General features: G+C 43.3%; 2 pseudogenes across 2 annotated transcripts in view; both read left to right on the top strand.

The window, feature by feature from the left end:
• LOC311232946 (transient receptor potential cation channel subfamily M member 4-like) overlaps positions 1–17,160 on the top strand; it is a 78,502-nt pseudogene that overhangs the window by 45,135 nt on the left and 16,207 nt on the right. The window contains exons 14-18 of the transcript XR_014621071.1: positions 5,992–6,121; positions 6,836–6,981; positions 8,464–8,576; positions 9,461–9,571; positions 16,647–16,696. The product of XR_014621071.1 is annotated as a transient receptor potential cation channel subfamily M member 4-like (transcript). The remainder of the gene's footprint in view (positions 1–5,991; positions 6,122–6,835; positions 6,982–8,463; positions 8,577–9,460; positions 9,572–16,646; positions 16,697–17,160) is intronic.
• LOC311232947 (protein transport protein Sec61 subunit beta-like) lies at positions 403–845 on the top strand (annotated as a pseudogene). Its single transcript has 2 exons — positions 403–511; positions 668–845. The product of its transcript is annotated as a protein transport protein Sec61 subunit beta-like (transcript).

The following is a 17,160-nucleotide window of genomic DNA, read 5'->3' as shown; positions in this document are numbered from 1 at the left end:
TGTAATGGTACATAATTCACCCACGGAACTATTGTTAGGAACATTCTAGAACATTAGTCCCGCCCGAACATTCTGGAACGTTTGTGATGATGTCATGGCAGTACATTCTAGAACCTTAGTACTGCCCGATCAATCTGGAACGTTCGTGATGATGTCATAGTAGGACCTTCTAGAACCTCTAACAGTCCTATTTAAGCCTGCCACCGGCATTCTGTTTAGCTTTCTAGTAATGTATTGTATCTTGTAGTTGTGCTGATGAATATTAAAGGAGTTACCTTCGACTTCAGGACATCGCCTCAGACTCCCGTCTCTCGGCACTACACTGGTGACCTTGACGTGGACATTAGGCTGAAGAGCAGCTCAATCTGTCACATTCAGCTGACGTCGGAACATTAAATCAAAATGCCTGGACCAGCAGCAAGTGCTGTCGGGGCTTCCAGCCGGTCCCTCAGCAAGACCGTGGCCCCCCGGGCAGCCGGCTCCACAGTCAGACAGAGGAGAGCCATGAGCAGTGGCACCCGCAGCTCCACAGTCAGACAGAGGAGAGCCATGAGCAGTGGCACCCGCAGCGCCACAGTCAGACAGAGGAGAGCCATGAGCAGTGGCACCCGCAGCGCCACAGTCAGACAGAGGAGAGCCATGAGCAGTGGCACCCGCAGCGCCACAGTCAGACAGAGGAAAGCGACGAGCAGCGGCACCCGCAGCACTGGCAGGACCACGGCGTCGGCAGGGACGGGAGGCATGTGGCGCTTCTACGCGGTCCAGTTCTGGTGCTGGTTATGAGTCTACTCTTCATTGCCTCCGTCTTCATGCTTCATATCTGGGCGAAGTACACCCGCTCCTAAATTGCTCCTAAATTATGACCCCCCCCCCCCCCCCCCCCCCGAGCCGCTTGGCCTCTTAACACATCGGACTTGGACCAAAACAAACGCCACCCTCTTCTCCCGCCCTCGGACAGTCCCTGGGCCTTGCCGCTGCACATCGTTCCTAAGCCGGATGGAGACAGACGCCTCAACGACGCTACAACGCCAGACCGCCACCCAGTCCCCCACATCCAGGACTTCTCAGTGCACCTGGCGGGTAAGCGGGTCTTTTCAAAGGTGGACCTGGTACGTGGTTACCACCAGGTGCCGGTACACCCCTCTGCCTCCCACGGAGTCACCGGCGACCTCACCGATGTCAGTGCCCCCGGGTGTCGGGGAGGGCGAGAGCACTTACGCCGCTCCTCCCTCCCCGCCCCCGGTTTTCCGCATGCGCCGAGGCCGGGCAGTTGTTCCCTCCCCCGCCGGGGGGATTTTGACTATGCTGGAACGTTGGTGATGTCATAGTAGAACCTTTTAGAACCTCTAACAGTCCTATTTAAGCGGTGGCAGGTTTAGCTTTCTAGTAATGTATTGTATCTTGTAGTTGTGCTGATGAATATTAAAGGAGTTACCTTCGACTTCAGGACATCGCCTCAGACTCCCGTCTCTCAGCAATATGCAAACATTTCTGATTCAACAGCTCCCTTGTTTTGTACAGAATGTCAACAGATTTGGCTAATTTACTTTTGATATATTGTATAGATCTGTTGTGATCTATAATCACACCTAAGAATTTTGTTTCACTCTTTCAATTTCAGTTCCATTTAAATTCTGTTTAATTTCACAGTCGGTAGGAACACCACCAAATACCATACATTTAGTTTTGTTTCCATTAAGAGACAATTTATTCCTATCAAACGATTTCTTTAACTTTATCAATTTTATAAAATTATTTTGTTTGGTAATAAAGAAAATGCATCCGGATACTCGAGTAGAGATATGCATAGATAATGTTCATCTTGAAAGAGTAAATGAATATACTTGTTTGGGTGTCGTGATAAACTGTGAGGCAGTGGTGGTACCACTCGGTACCACGCCATCCTAGCAGTTCGCTGAGCAGAAGTGCGCGCACGGATGTGCACGCGCGCGCACAAAAAAATGCGTTCACAACTTTCACTCTACTGTCGCGCCATGCGCCAACTACCCGGCATGTGGGGGGTTTGCTTGAGCTGGTCTGTGCACATGCGAGGGAACATGTATGCGTGTGCGCGGGAGCGCGCAGCGTCCAGGCAGTTCTGATATTACGACTGCACCCCTGGTGATGGACCAACACCTCAGCTGGAAAACTCATATTAACTACCGGTATGTAAAGAAAAAAACAGCGCGTAGCTGTAGGTATCTTAAAGGGGAACTATTTTACTATTTCTTTCACTATTTGGGCACTTTTACACATTTCCTGTGAGTTTATGGAACACCTCTGTAATTATTATTTTTTTAATTCATTGTTTTGTATTTCTAATCAAGTCCTCAAAAACAGCATTTTTCTACCTCAAGATCTTAAGCCGTTTTGAGGCTGGGCACCAACCACTGTGTGGTAACTGAGTGGAGTGTGTGAGTCTCAACATGCAGCGGTGTCTCTCTGACATCACAGATCAGCACATTTTCAGATGACTCAGTTCAGTGAGGGTGAATATTGTGAGAGGAGAATTGGAAGAATGCGCCAATATGAGAATTAGAGACATAGATCATATTAATATAAGTCCACATAGCTAGGAAACAATGACTTGGGCTTTCATGACCTTAAAACAGCAGAGATAGTTTTTACCGCTAGAAGTTATCAACTGCCAAGTAATTTACAAATTTTGTTTAAAGAACGAGAGGTGAGGTATAATTTAAGAAGAGCACTCAATTTCAAACAGCCTAGAGCTCGAACCACACTTAAAAGTATGTCTGTGTCAGTTAACACTTTCAGAGCCGTTGCTTAACCTTGATTTACCCGTTGAATGCCACTATCCACTTCAATGTTAGCTTAAAACCGCCTAATCTATGATTTAAATTATGGCTATGTGTCTAATCTGCCCGTCGCTTTATCAATGACTCGTTTGCAGTCAACATTGTCGAAGCGGATTGTTTTTTTATCGGTTCATTTTCGTTTTATAGCATTTTGAAAAGCCCTCGTTTTCAAGGAAAATATAAAGATTCCATGATAAAAGACATTTACTGGAATCGTTTTTCAAATAAACGCTAGATTATCGATAGTATATGTGTACGTATGCACGCTATGGACGCAAGCTGAAAAATCGATTCTCTTATTTCCTCATCAGCGATCGCGCACACAGACACATCACACATAGGGCAAACGCTGAGATCTCAGCGAATACAACTCTGATTATCCCAAGACTGGTAAAATAGATTCCTTACCTCAGATCAGATGTTCTCCAAAAAGATCATTCCAATTCCTGATCGCCATTCTAAATATCGATCACGCTTATTGATTGAGTATTGGCTGCTGTGAATATATATTCCAGGCTGATTCCCGTCCCGCGATGACTTCCATGTTGATCAGACTTTTTGCCAGCACAAGGAACCAGCTGGCTCCGCCTCTACATATCTACAGATCCCAGGTCAGTCTAAGCGACTGACCTGCAGTTACACAGGGATAGACTATAGGGGGCGCTTTTTTCCATTCTGAGAACGGGAAACTCGGTTGATGAAATATGATTTCAGATCGCTAATAAAACAATAAAACTATATTTGTCGTCGTCGGCACTCAGTGGGGGGGCTAATAAAACGAGATATGTCGTCCGTGGCACTGAAAGGGTTAAATGAGTGAAACTCTGGAACAATCTACCTGGATGAAATAAAAAAAACAGCAGGAGTATTTTTAAGTTTAAAAAGATGTTTAAAAACAGGGTTCTAGAATCTTATAGTCAAATCTAACCTAGAATCTGTTTTCTCTACCATGTAACTCGGGTATTGTAGATTAAGTATTGATTTTCCTATGTTGGCTTAACTCATTCCGCGCCGGACCCGAGTATAGTCGGGTTAACTCGCCGAACGTTCAGCGCCAGACCCGAGTATAGTCGGGTTTTGGCCGTTATTTATTTTATTCGCTATTTCCATTGATTATCCATCCAGGGAGCCTGATGTTATCATTGGGAATGGGTCTGAGATCGCAAACGTCCAATACCGCTACCTGCCAATTTGCGGCCGGTATTGCACATCCTTTGAAACTCTCTGGCTTTGGGGAGCTCCCGTAGCTCACCGCATATCTCGGCGCTATTTCTGCGTCGGGGAAAACCGTGCTCGTCACGGATCTGGGGGACACGAGTTCGATTCCCGGACCCGCCGTCATTTCTCAGAATGTCTTCCCCTGCTCTACATCCCATTTCAACCTGTTTCTGTCGGCCATGCTTGACCAGAAAAGCGATAAGCGCTAAAAAAAATTAAGTTTTAAAAAAAGAAACTCTCTGGCTTTGGCTGTGCGTCAATCTAAAAAGTCTGGGCCGTGTTTTCCTTGTCGGGCAGGACAAGAGTTTATAACACATGGATTGAGGAGAATCAAGCACTCCCGGTTCATGTTCTTTGGTGGATTATGTTGGCAACACGATCAACATCAATACTTGGAATGGCGATCAGATAATTGGAATATTCTTTTAGGAGTACATCCTAGTCAATGTAAGGGGTATAATATATTATTATTACATATTATGGTATCAATCTTGCATTGATCCAAGAATCCATTCACTGTGATCCGAGCGTATGTGTGTAGTGTGTGCGTGTAACATATTCCGTTGGTGACGATCAAAGCTTAGAAAAACGCTTTCATGTATTCATGATGAAACATAATACCGATAATATAGCGTTGATTTCAGATTGATTGTTGATACAGGTGAGAAACGGCACGGTTTTGAGTGAAATGCACGTATTGCTGCATAGCGTCGTTTTCTGGGATTAAGACAGGATTACTCTAAAACTATACTGATATTCACCACGGTATAAAACGAGAATGTATGGATGAAAAAATTATTTCCTTTTCACAAATTGAACGATAGATACTCGAGGTCAAATGGGCAATAGTATTATATCCATAGCTATGATATATAATATAGTTTGAGCCCTGCAAACACTGCCACGTATTCGTATACTTTAAACGGTATCAGTAACAGTAAACAGAGCCCTCTGGCGCTGAAAGTGTTAATGTTCTTTTCGGGATCGGTTTTTGTTGATTGTTTCATTTTGCAAACTTTAACCTTTTTGCAGAATTGGCCTTTGTTTTTGAATTAGGTGTAGGTTGTTCTATAAGCCACTTGGCTTCAAACTAGGGATGTCCCGATCACGTTTTTTTGCTCCCGATCCGATCCCGATCATGTGATTTTGAGTATCTACTGATACCGATCTTTCCCGATCCGATAAATATTTTTTTATTTTATTTTTATTTTCGTATTATTATAATTTTTTTTTATCCCAATTTCTCACATTACATTCACCCTGAATGTTGACGTTATCCAGGTGAAAAGTTAACTTCATTCAAGCGAGGCATTGCAATCCTTGACATAAATCATTTGATGTATAATTAAATCAAAGGAAATGCGTTTGGATCTGAGAGTGTGGCTGGTCTGCCGTTCTGCAGCTGGATACTATTGGTTTGTTTTGGCAAAATTCTTCTGCTCTGTGTGACAATAAATAAATGAATGATGATATGCAATTTAAAACCAAAACTAAGGCCTCAGTATGAGTAAGACGTGAACATGGTCATGTTTGTTGAATAATAAAAAAAAAAAATCCCTATTTTTTTTTTGCCGATCCCGATCTTCAGAAAATCACATGATCGGGGCAGATCACGTGATTTTCTGAAGATCGGGATCGGCAAAAAAATCGGATCGGGACATCCCTACTTCAAACCTATCCTTTCGCTTGTTTATTTGTAATCATTTAGAAAAATATTTGTTTATTGTATATTTGTAAATATTCGAAATAAAGAATTCATTCATCCTCTTCTCCTCCTTCTCTCTCTCTCTCTCCACTCATCTCCTTCTCTCCTCTCTCTCTCCTCTCCTCCTTTCCTCCTCTCTCTCTTCTCCTCTCCTCTCTCTCTTCTCCTCTCCTTCTCTCTCCTCTCCTCTCTCTCTCCTCTCCTCCTCCTCTCTCTCTCCTCCTCCTCCTTCTCTCCTCTCTCTCTCTCTAGGCAGGCGAGTCGGTGCTGAGTGCTCTGAGTGGCTGTAAGTTGTTGAGAGAGTTGTCCAAGTGGGAGAGTGAGACGGAGACCAAGCTGTCCATGAAGGATCTGGCTCAGAGGTTTGAGAACCTGGCGCACGGTGAGACCATGACATTAACCCTGACCCTGGATCAGTTTACACACACTACTATCATGTCATATTACTAGGGCTGACCCCTATTAGTCGATTAGTCGACTAATCGGTCGAAAGGAGCCGTAGTCGACTGCCAACCTTAGTCGAAGACAAAAAAAAGAAAAAAAATTATATTAAAAAAAAATATATTTTTTTATCATTCTTTCCAAAAGAAAAGAGGCCTATACGCGTGGCTAACGCTAATGGCACGCATACCAGAGGCTAACTGCCTACGAAAACAGGCACAGAGGCACTGAAAGAGGATTTCACCCATCTAATGAACACACTAGACTAGACAAATATCAAGATGTATCCATCAGTGGACCAATTGCATGCTTTTGCAGAGGACAAGAAGCCTTCAGTCGGCTCCTTCAGACATTAAGCACCCCTCACAGCCCAAATGGAATGATAAAAAAAGAAAATATAAAATTTTTTATTTCTTTTTTTTAGTCGACTAACGGCAAATTTTGGCCAATCATAGTCGACTATCCAAATCCTTAGTCGGGGACAGCCCTACATATTACATTACATTAGATTCAAATGGATTGTCATCATACAGCACACAAGTACAGTACGGACCACTTCCTAGTTGAGACTCGACACCATTTAGTTTGAAAGCCCCGTCTTTTATTGAGAGATCTGACTTGGTAAAGACGGCTCTTCCCCTCTCTGTGGATGCAGACGTGTTCAGCTCCTGCTACCAGAGCGACGAGGCGCGCTCCTTCACGCTGCTCATCAGGAAGTCCCCCGTGTGGGGCGGCAGCACCTGCCTGCAGATGGGCATGAGCGCCGACGCTCGTCTGTTCTTCAGCCACGACGGGGTGCAGGTCTGTCTGTCTGTCTGTCTGTCGCCGCCACGCCTTTCTCACGAGTCTAGTTGGTCTGTCTGGAGTCATGTCGTCTCCACTTACAGGAACACGTTATGGGCTCATGGGCTTACATTATGGTATTACATTATGGTCTTACATTATGGGCTTACATTATGGGCTTACATTATGGTCTTACATTATGGTCTTACATTATGGTCTTACATTATGGGCTTACATTATGGGTTTACATTATGGGCTTACATTATGGTCTTACATTATGGTCTTACATTATGGTCTTACATTATGGTCTTACATTATGGTCTTACATTATGGGCTTACATTATGGTCTTACATTATGGGCTTACATTATGGGCTTCCTTTATGGGTTTACATTATGGGCTTACATTATGGTCTTACATTATGGTCTTACATTATGGGCTTACATTATGGGCTTACATTATGGTCTTACATTATGGTCTTACATTATGGTCTTACTTTATGGGCTTCCTTTATGGGTTTACATTATGGGCTTCCTTTGTGGTCTTACATTATGGTCTTACATTATGGTTTTACTTTATGGTCTTACTTTATGGGCTTACATTATGGTCTTACATTATGGTCTTACATTATGGTCTTACATTATGGGTTTACATTATGGTCTTACATTATGGGCTTCCTTTATGGGCTTACATTATGGTCTTACATTATGGGCTTACATTATGGGCTTACATTATGGGCTTCCTTTATGGGTTTATATTATGGGCTTACTTTATGGGCTTACTTTATGGTCTTACTTTATGGGCTGACATTATGGGCTTACTTTATGGGCTTACTTTATGGTCTTACTTTATGGGCTTACTTTATGGTCTTACTTTATGGGCTGACATTATGGCCTTACTTTATGGGTTTACTTTATGGGTTTACATTATGGGCTTACTTTATGGGCTTACATTATGGTCTTACTTTATGGGCTTCCTTTATGGGCTGACATTATGGCCTTACTTTATGGGCTTACTTTATGGGTTTACATTATGGTCTTACATTTTGGGCTTACTTTATGGGTTTACTTTATGGGCTTACTTTATGGGTTTACTTTATGGGCTTACTTTATGCCCTTACTTTATGGCCTTACTTTATGGGTTTACTTTATGGGCTACCACTTACCGTCTTCTCCAGAGTCAGACGACAAGATGGATGCCAGTTTCCTCTACTGTGCGTTCAGTAGAAAGCTATCTGGCTGCAAGCTAGCCTAGCTTAGCACAAATTAATGGAAGTAGATACAGATCAGCTAGCATAGCTGTTGGCCAAAAACACCTCTCCCGGAGTTTTAAGCTAAGCTAGGCTAGCTGATCCGTACCTGCTTCCATTAATTTGCGCTAAGCTAGGCTGAGTTATATGGCTTATATGCAGACGGCCATTGTACTTGTATATAGTGTATGTGACAAATACACACTTAGACTTTGGCTTGAGATGTTTTAAGATAACCTGCTCCTCCTCCAGTCTCTACTGTCTCAGATCTGGTGGGGTGACATGAAGAGGAGCACCGAGGTGTGGAAGCTCCTCCTGACCTTCTTCTGTCCCGTCCTCTGCTACACCAACCTCATCTCCTTCAGGTTAGCTCCTCCCACCTCATCTCCTTCAGGTTAGCTCCTCCCACCTCATCTCCTCCAGGTTAGCTCCTCCCACCTCATCTCCTCCAGGTTAGCTCCTCCCACCTCATCTCCTTCAGGTTAGCTCCTCCCACCTCATCTCCTCCAGGTTAGCTCCTCCCACCTCATCTCCTTCAGGTTAGCTCCTCCCACCTCATCTCCTCCAGGTTAGCTCCTCCCACCTCATCTCCTTCAGGTTAGCTCCTCCCACCTCATCTCCTTCAGGTTAGCTCCTCCCACCTCATCTCCTTCAAGTTAGCTCCTCCCACCGCATCTCCTTCAGGTTAGCTCCTCCCACCTCATATCCTTCAGGTTAGCTCCTCCCACCTCATCTCCTTCAGGTTAGCTCCTCCCACCTCATCTCCTCCAGGTTAGCTCCTCCCACCTCATCTCCTTCAGGTTAGCTCCTCCCACCTCATCTCCTCCAGGTTAGCTCCTCCCACCTCATCTCCTTCAGGTTAGCTCCTCCCAGATCATCTCCTCCAGGTTAGCTCCTCCCACCTCATCTCCTGCAGGTTAGCTCCTCCCACCTCATCTCCTTCAGGTTAGCTCCTCCCACCTCATCTCCTTCAGATTCGCTCCTCCCAGATCATCTTCTCCAGGTTAGCTCCTCCCACCTCATCTCCTTCAGGTTAGCTCCTCCCACCTCATCTCCTTCAGGTTAGCCCCTCCCACCTCATCTCCTTCAGGTTAGCTCCTCCCACCTCATCTCCTCCAGGTTAGCTCCTCCCACCTCATCTCCTTCTCTCTGTCTCTGTCTGTCTCTCTCTCTCTCTCTCTCTCTGTCTCTCTCTCTCTCTCTCTCTATCTGTCTCCCTCTCCTCTCTCTCTCTCCCCCACCCCCACAGGGAGGACGAGGACAGTCAGGAGGACCAGAGACCCAGTGAGGATGCTCCGGGTCGGGACAGCGACAGCACCTACGGCACCACAGTGTTCTCCTTCTCCGACATGAAGCACATGTAATGTTCTCTCATATAAACTACATCAAGCACATGTAACGTTCTCTCATATAAACTACATCAAGCACATGTAACGTTCTCTCATATAAACTACATCAAGCACATGTAATGTTCTCTCATATAAACTACATCAAGCACATGTAACGTTCTCTCATATAAACTACATCAAGCACATGTAACGTTCTCTCATATAAACTACATCAAGCACATGTAACGTTCTCTCATATAAACTACATCAAGCACATGTAACGTTCTCTCATATAAACTACATCAAGCACATGTAACGTTCTCTCATATAAACTACATCAAGCACATGTAACGTTCTCTCATATAAACTACATCAAGCACATGTAACGTTCTCTCATATAAACTACATCAAGCACATGTAACGTTCTCTCATATAAACTACATCAAGCACATGTAACGTTCTCTCATATAAACTACATCAAGCACATGTAACGTTCTCTCATATAAACTACATCAAGCACATGTAACGTTCTCTCATATAAACTACATCAAGCACATGTAACGTTCTCTCATATAAACTATATCAAGCACATGTAACGTTCTCTCATATAAACTACATCAAGCACATGTAACGTTCTCTCATATAAACTACATCAAGCACATGTAACGTTCTCTCATATAAACTACATCAAGCACATGTAACGTTCTCTCATATAAACTCCTAGAGATTCCTGAATGCAGGCAGTACTGCATGATATACTCTGCATTTTAATAGGCCTCTTGTAGAGATGCAGCTACTGTACTGTATGAGATGCAGCTACTGTATGAGATGCAGCTACTGTATGCTGACAACGGTATGGTATACATGTCCAATACCAACCACCATGTGGAAGATTTGATTTTGATTTTATTTTATTATGGATCCCCATTAGCTGGTGCGATAGCAACCAGCTAGTCTTCCTGGGGTCCACACACAAAAAAACATACAAAAACAATCACTATTGCAAAAACAAAATTATTAAAAGTCAGTACACACAATGCATAATGAAACTACTGTAACAATTAAGATAGCTACAATTACATTAGTGTAAAACAAAAACAAAAAATTACTTTACACTATTTAAAAACAATTTAAGATTCTTTTTAAAAGTGAATCTACTGTAAATGCAGCAGAGGTTCCGGGGCAGGCCATTCCAAAGAGTTAATGCTCTAAAAATAAAAGATCTCCCCAAAGCACTGGTTCTAGGACCTGGCAATTCAAGCTGTCCACTACTGGAACCTCTAGTGAGTCTACTGTAATTCTCGTGCACAGTATTACTAAAAACAACCTGATTATGTATAAAAACATGAGTTTTACTGCTCATGACCAACTTGAACAGTTTCGAGTTTCTCGAGTTTCTTTAATATATTAAAAGACAATCTATTTTCAACGTTAAGCCAAGAGAGGCGGGCATGCATACGGCTCACATTAGACCTTAGTGAGCAGCCCAGTACCAACATGATGCATGATGACATTAGATTGTTAGATCTCTCTATCTCAGTCATTTGTATCCAGTTACCTGATGGTCTGGGAGTCTACGCCAGTGGTCGGCAATAGGCGGCAATCATTTCTGGCCCTTCAGATTATTTTGAGAACATTCTTTTATTTAATTCTTTTATGTTTTTTATATCAGACCGACTAGGCTATATATTAAGCTATATTGTCCAAACAGAGAAACTACCACCACCTAAAGAATGCTTATTATTATACTTAGTTTTATCCATGTTGAGAGGGTAGGCAGCGAGGTGCAATGTAGGCTCGTTCAACTGGAAAAAAGTCGGCGGACAAAATTCCTATCGTTTCTCAATAGTCCAGTGCGCTCCACAGAACGGGCCGTCAGATAGACGCATTGGTTGCGTGTAGTGTAGGATAGAGAGAGAGAGGAGCTTGTCTCTGGTTTTATAATAAAAAATGGCAAAAAGACAAAGGTATGTAATTTATGGAATTACATGTCTGCAAACATGTCGTTTACAGTTTATTATGCCACCTATGCAGCTCGTTTATTTTTATCCATTTTCTGCCTATGCCACAAATGTATGTCTCAGTTATAAGGTGGTCTGTCACAGAGGTTAAAAAAACTTTTCACTATCAATATATTAAATTAGCCATTGTTTTTGATTCTGGCCCGCCATATAATGGCTTGGAAGAAATGTGTCCCAAGGCCAAACCCTGGTCTACACTGTTCTGAAGTAGTGAATTTGATCGGTACTCAAATAGATTCGATTAGACTAGATTACATTATATTGATGTAATCTCAGTATAATTTAATAATTTTATATTTGTATATATATATATAATTTTGCTTCTTGGAGAATGCCACATTGTGAAAAAAAACAGCCCCCGGTGGGCGGTCGTTAGTGGTTAACACAGCCTACACAGCCGTTCGGTACGGTACACACTGAAACTTGTTCGGTACGGATACGTGTACCATTACACCCCTAGTAATATACAATGTACAGGTGATTCAACTGGGTATAAAATATATAAATACTGCTGAGTAATAGTGATAAACAGATATATGTACAGAGTTGTAGTATTACTATGTACAGTGATACAGGTATGTTTATGTCGATGTGATCACATAATACCATGTTGTCCATTCTTCATCTTTCTTTTCTGTTCTCCCAGCTGTTACCAGAATGTTATGCAACCTGGCTAGCTAGTGGGCTGCACCCAGAATGCCGTTCAGCGGTGTAACAGTTAATAGTGTCCCCTCTCGATACACTACACAGTGTAACAGTTAATAGGGTCCCCTCTCGATACACTACAGTGTAACAGTTAATAGGGTCCCTTCTCGATACACTACACAGTGTAACAGTTAATAGGGTCCCCTCTCGATACACTACAGTGTAACAGTTAATAGGGTCCCCTCTCGATACACTACAGTGTAACAGTTAATAGGGTCCCCTCTCGATACACTAGTGTAACAGTTAATAGGGTCCCCTCTCGTTACACTACACAGTATAACAGTTAATAGGCTCCCCTCTCAATACACTACACAGTGTAACAGTTAATAGGCTCCCCTCTCAATACACTACACAGTAACAGTTAATAGGCTCCCCTATCAATACACTACACAGTGCAGGCACGTTGGAACTATAAAACGGCAGGGGGTGCTGGGGGGTCGCCAGATGATAACATTTTTTTTTTTTTTTTTTTTGCGGTCAGGCCACTGAACTTAGAAGCAGGCCAGGCCAGTGTTTCTAGTTGCACCAGCACAATAGTTAGATAACCTAGGTGGGGAACAACCAGGAGATCACTGCAACTCACACAAGTTGGAGAACTATCTCTCTCTCTCTCTCTCTTGCTCTCACACACACACAAAGGGAGCCGCATGTGATTGGTGGAGGCGGGATCCTTACGAAAAACTGCTATCATTGACACATGCTAGCCTGTAATAATCCCGCCCAGAAAAATGTACTTTGCATTTGATATATTGCAAATATATGCCATCACACACACTGGCATTTAAAGGGTTAGAATTATAAAATGAATATGTGGTGTTATGATCAGGGCTGAAGTTGAATAAAATATTGTATTTATCAATTACAAAAAACTGAAAATCCATAAAAATCTGTGTTGTTGCTAATCATACATATGCTAGCCTGTTTTTTAACAATAATTTGTGATGCCATCACAAACACTGGCATTTAAAGGGTACAAATAAAAAAAAATGCCTGCACCAGAATGCAGGAAATGAAGTCTTTGTAACAAAAAAAATCCTGGTGGGGCACTGACTGGGGCTATATTTCCTGGCCTGAATGATTTCCCCAGTCCGGCCCTGGTTAAAAGCCTCCAATGCTTATTAGTGTGTGTGCGTTTGAACGTTTGCATGTTTCAACCATACATTTCCATTTAAAATATTTTTTTTTACCTCCTATAATAGTGGGGGTCGCGGCTCTCTGACACCGTTTTTTTTTGGGTTACGGTCTGAAAAGTTTGGGAACCCCTGGTCTAGCCTGTACCCCCCAGACATGTTGCTGGCCCTGTCAAAACAGTATCCTATCAGCCTCTCCATGGGCAGGTCGAGGCGTAAAAGTATTTTATACACAAAAACAGCGTCTCGGCTGTTGTGTCTGGGCCGGGCATTGTAAAAAACCCAAAAGAAATTCTGAGCTTCCAAGTTGTCATCGGCGAACTGTATATTACACGAGAATTGTTCTTTTCCAGTGAGTGACATCAGTGGTTCCGTCAGCGCTCAAGCCAAAGAATGGGCTTTTGGATGCTTTGCCTCTAATTTGTCGCTGAATATCATGGGCAAACAGCTGTAAGATTTCGTTTTGGATGTTGTTGGACATCCAGTTGTCTCTCTTTTGGAGCCAATTCTTCAACTCGGGATCAGACTCGGTGCGCACTCTTTCCATCATGAGCTGCCATAACACCCCATCCCTATTTGCATCACCCCTCAGTGGAAGCCCCTGGCGCCCGAGGGGGGGTATAGGGGAACAGACTCAGTTAACTCTTCAATACCTGATGCTGAGGCTGAACCTGTCGTCTCTGTCTCTCTCTGACGTTTATCAGATTTAGTGGGACTGTCACTGGGACCGGCGGGACGTTTCGAAAATAAATCTGATATTTTTCTTTTCTGCGAGTGAGACATTCTGTGCTAGCAAAGTCTGACTACTAGCTCAAATCGACTGACTGCGCAAGCACTGTATCACAGTAGCTCAGTGGTTCGTGGCGCGTGGGAAGGGCGGGAGACGGGAGGTGAATACAATTAGTTGTTTCACCTGTCATTCAATCAGTCTGTGACAGTCTGTCATCACTCGAAAATCTACTCGGTTTTACACGTATGATTGTGTACATACAGTAGTGTAATGAATGAATGAAAACTTTATTTAACAGATTGGAGAATGGCTACAATACAGTACGGCTCAATACACACAATATTAAAATGGTGAAGTGCTTTGAGCAGGATAAACTTATAATATACAGTATTACAGTTATACAGTTACAGTATATACAAATATATAAATACTGTCATAAAAAAAACATAAAAACAACGTCCCTGACACAGTGTAACAGTTAATAGGGTCCCCTCTCGATACACTACACAGTGTAACAGTTAATAGGGTCCCCTCTCGATACACTACAGTGTAACAGTTAATAGGGTCCCCTCTCGATACACTACAGTGTAACAGTTAATAGGGTCCCCTCTCAATATACTACACAGTGTAACAGTTAATAGGGTCCCCTCTCGATACACTACAGTGTAACAGTTAATAGGGTCCCCTCTCGATACACTACAGTGTAACAGTTAATAGGGTCCCCTCTTGATACACTACACAGTAGTGTAGGTCAATACACTACACCAGTGGTCACCAACCTTTTTAAGCCCAAGATCACTTTTTTTTTTTTTTTGGTGAACGCAAGATCTACCTATTGAAGCGTTGAGAGAAAAAGACAGCCAAGATTGTACTTTAAACTAGATGACTTTTATTTGCCTGTATTCTAATTACATGCAATGCTTTGGTCCAACATTAAAACGTCAAAGTAGAACTGTAATATGTACTTTCTCAGTCAGTGCTAAGTGCAGTCATCTTATGCAGCATCACTTTTCACATCAAAACAAAAGTAGAACTGTAATGTGGACTTTCTCATATTATTAACATTGACAAACATATTTACAATTAGCATTTTATAAAGTAGAACTGTAATGTGTACTTTCTCAGTCAGTGCTGAGTGCAATCAGTGCATCACTTTTCACATAAAAACAAAAGTAGAACTGTAATGTGGACTCTCAGGGAAAGATCTAAAAAAAATATATATATATATTATTTTATTTATTATTTTTTTCAGGGAAAGATCTACAGGGGAAGTCTCAAAGATCGACCAGTCGATCGCGATCGACGGGTTGGTGACCACTGCACTACACAGTGTAACCGTTTTTTTTTTTATCCACTTTTTCTCCCATTTTCTACATTTTTTTTCTCCCATCCCAATTTCGTATCATCCAATTCAACCCTCCCCTGTCACGAACGCTGTTTCTTGCCTCCCACAAGCCGGCTGCAATGTGGACTAAGTCATACATAGCACAAGTCCCCTCCGGTACTTGAGGTAACAGCAGTCGCATCTTTTCACCTGCGCAGCTCGATCTCTCAGTGGCGAGGAGTAACGCGTGGGAGGCTCACGCTGCCCCCGACAACTTCCTGATTCTACTGCGCAGGCGCACCAACCGACCTGTAGGAGTCGCTGTCCACAACGCCCGATCCCCACCCATCAGTTTCCCACCCCCTAATATGGCCAATGTGTATTAGTATGAACGACCAGCTAAACTGAAAGCAATGTGGAGCGCTGGGCTCTAACAGGCGAGCCCAGCGTCTCTGCATTCGTGGCGAGCGCCTTGCCCACTACGCCACGTAGCCGCCCTACAGTGTAACAGTTAATAGGGTCCCCTCTCAATACACTACACAGTGTAGGTGCCAGTAAAAATTAGGGAAAGTATTAACGTCACGGTGACCAAGTGCGTCCACATTTTTATAGGATTCTATCACATTTTCATAACAATAGCGAATATTACTTACCCTGCACCGTTTTCATTGAGGTTTCTTACAAATTAACGATGTTTTATTTGTCCTTTATGTGGATAACATTCAAATCTTAAATTGTACCATTATGTTTCCCTTTAGACAACAAACTTAATGCTAATGATGCACTTTTGTTAAGATAATTAGTTTACCATTCGCGGTCACTGTACTGAGGCGTTTACCACTGTTCAGATTACATCGAAGAATGGACACATCCCAGTGACATGTGACCTGTGCTAACGCTCTTGGGAAATGTATTCATGTAGTTTTCAACATTTTCACCTTTTAATTTTAAACCAATGCTGCCATCTACTGACAACAGAAAGTGTTGTCTAATCGTCACCTTGAGAGTCACTTCCGTATACAGCGTCGCCCAAAACCCATTCTAGAGATTCCCACTTTTTACTGGGAATGGGGCGTGGCCGTATTTGGTCCCAGACAATAAGAGTGGCTGCGATTGGTCTACGTTCCGTTAGATTACTGGAATATTCTGAAATCGATGCCCATGCCGACTGTTAACTGAAACATCTGTTCCTCTCAGTGAAGCGGAGGCTCACGGCGCCAACAGTCCCCGGTCGGCCAACATCAAAGGTGAGAGATATCTAAACATCTGCTCACCGGCTTCTCCAGAGAGAGACGAGAAGATAGACACCAGTCTCCTCTCTGTGCGTTCAGTAGAAAGCTATCCGGCTGCAAGCTAGCCTAGCTTAGCACAAACGGATGGAAGTGGATACGGACCACTAGCTTAGCTTAGCTTAGCACAAATTAATTGTGGATGTCGGCGTTGCCTCCGGCTTGGGCCGGCCATCATACTGGCTCAATTGGCAGAGTCAGCGGGTCGAAGTCGATGGGTGGTAATCTGGACGTTGTGGACAGCGACTCCTACAGGTCGGTTGGGGGACGCCTGCACAGCAGAGACAGGAAATAGCGGGGGTAGTGTGAGCCTCCCACACGTTACACCTCGCCAATGAGAGTCCGCGCTGGCAGGTGAAAAGATGTGACAGGCTGCCTCCTCGTGTACCGGAGGGGACACGTGATGCAAGGCTTCTATCCTC

Source organism: Notolepis coatsorum (assembly GCF_963971535.1).
Source record: "Notolepis coatsorum genome assembly, chromosome: 8".
NCBI classification, from domain to species: domain Eukaryota; kingdom Metazoa; phylum Chordata; class Actinopteri; order Aulopiformes; family Paralepididae; genus Notolepis; species Notolepis coatsorum.
The sequence above is the reverse complement of the archived record's forward strand: the minus strand, read 5'-3'. Positions and strand labels throughout refer to the sequence as shown.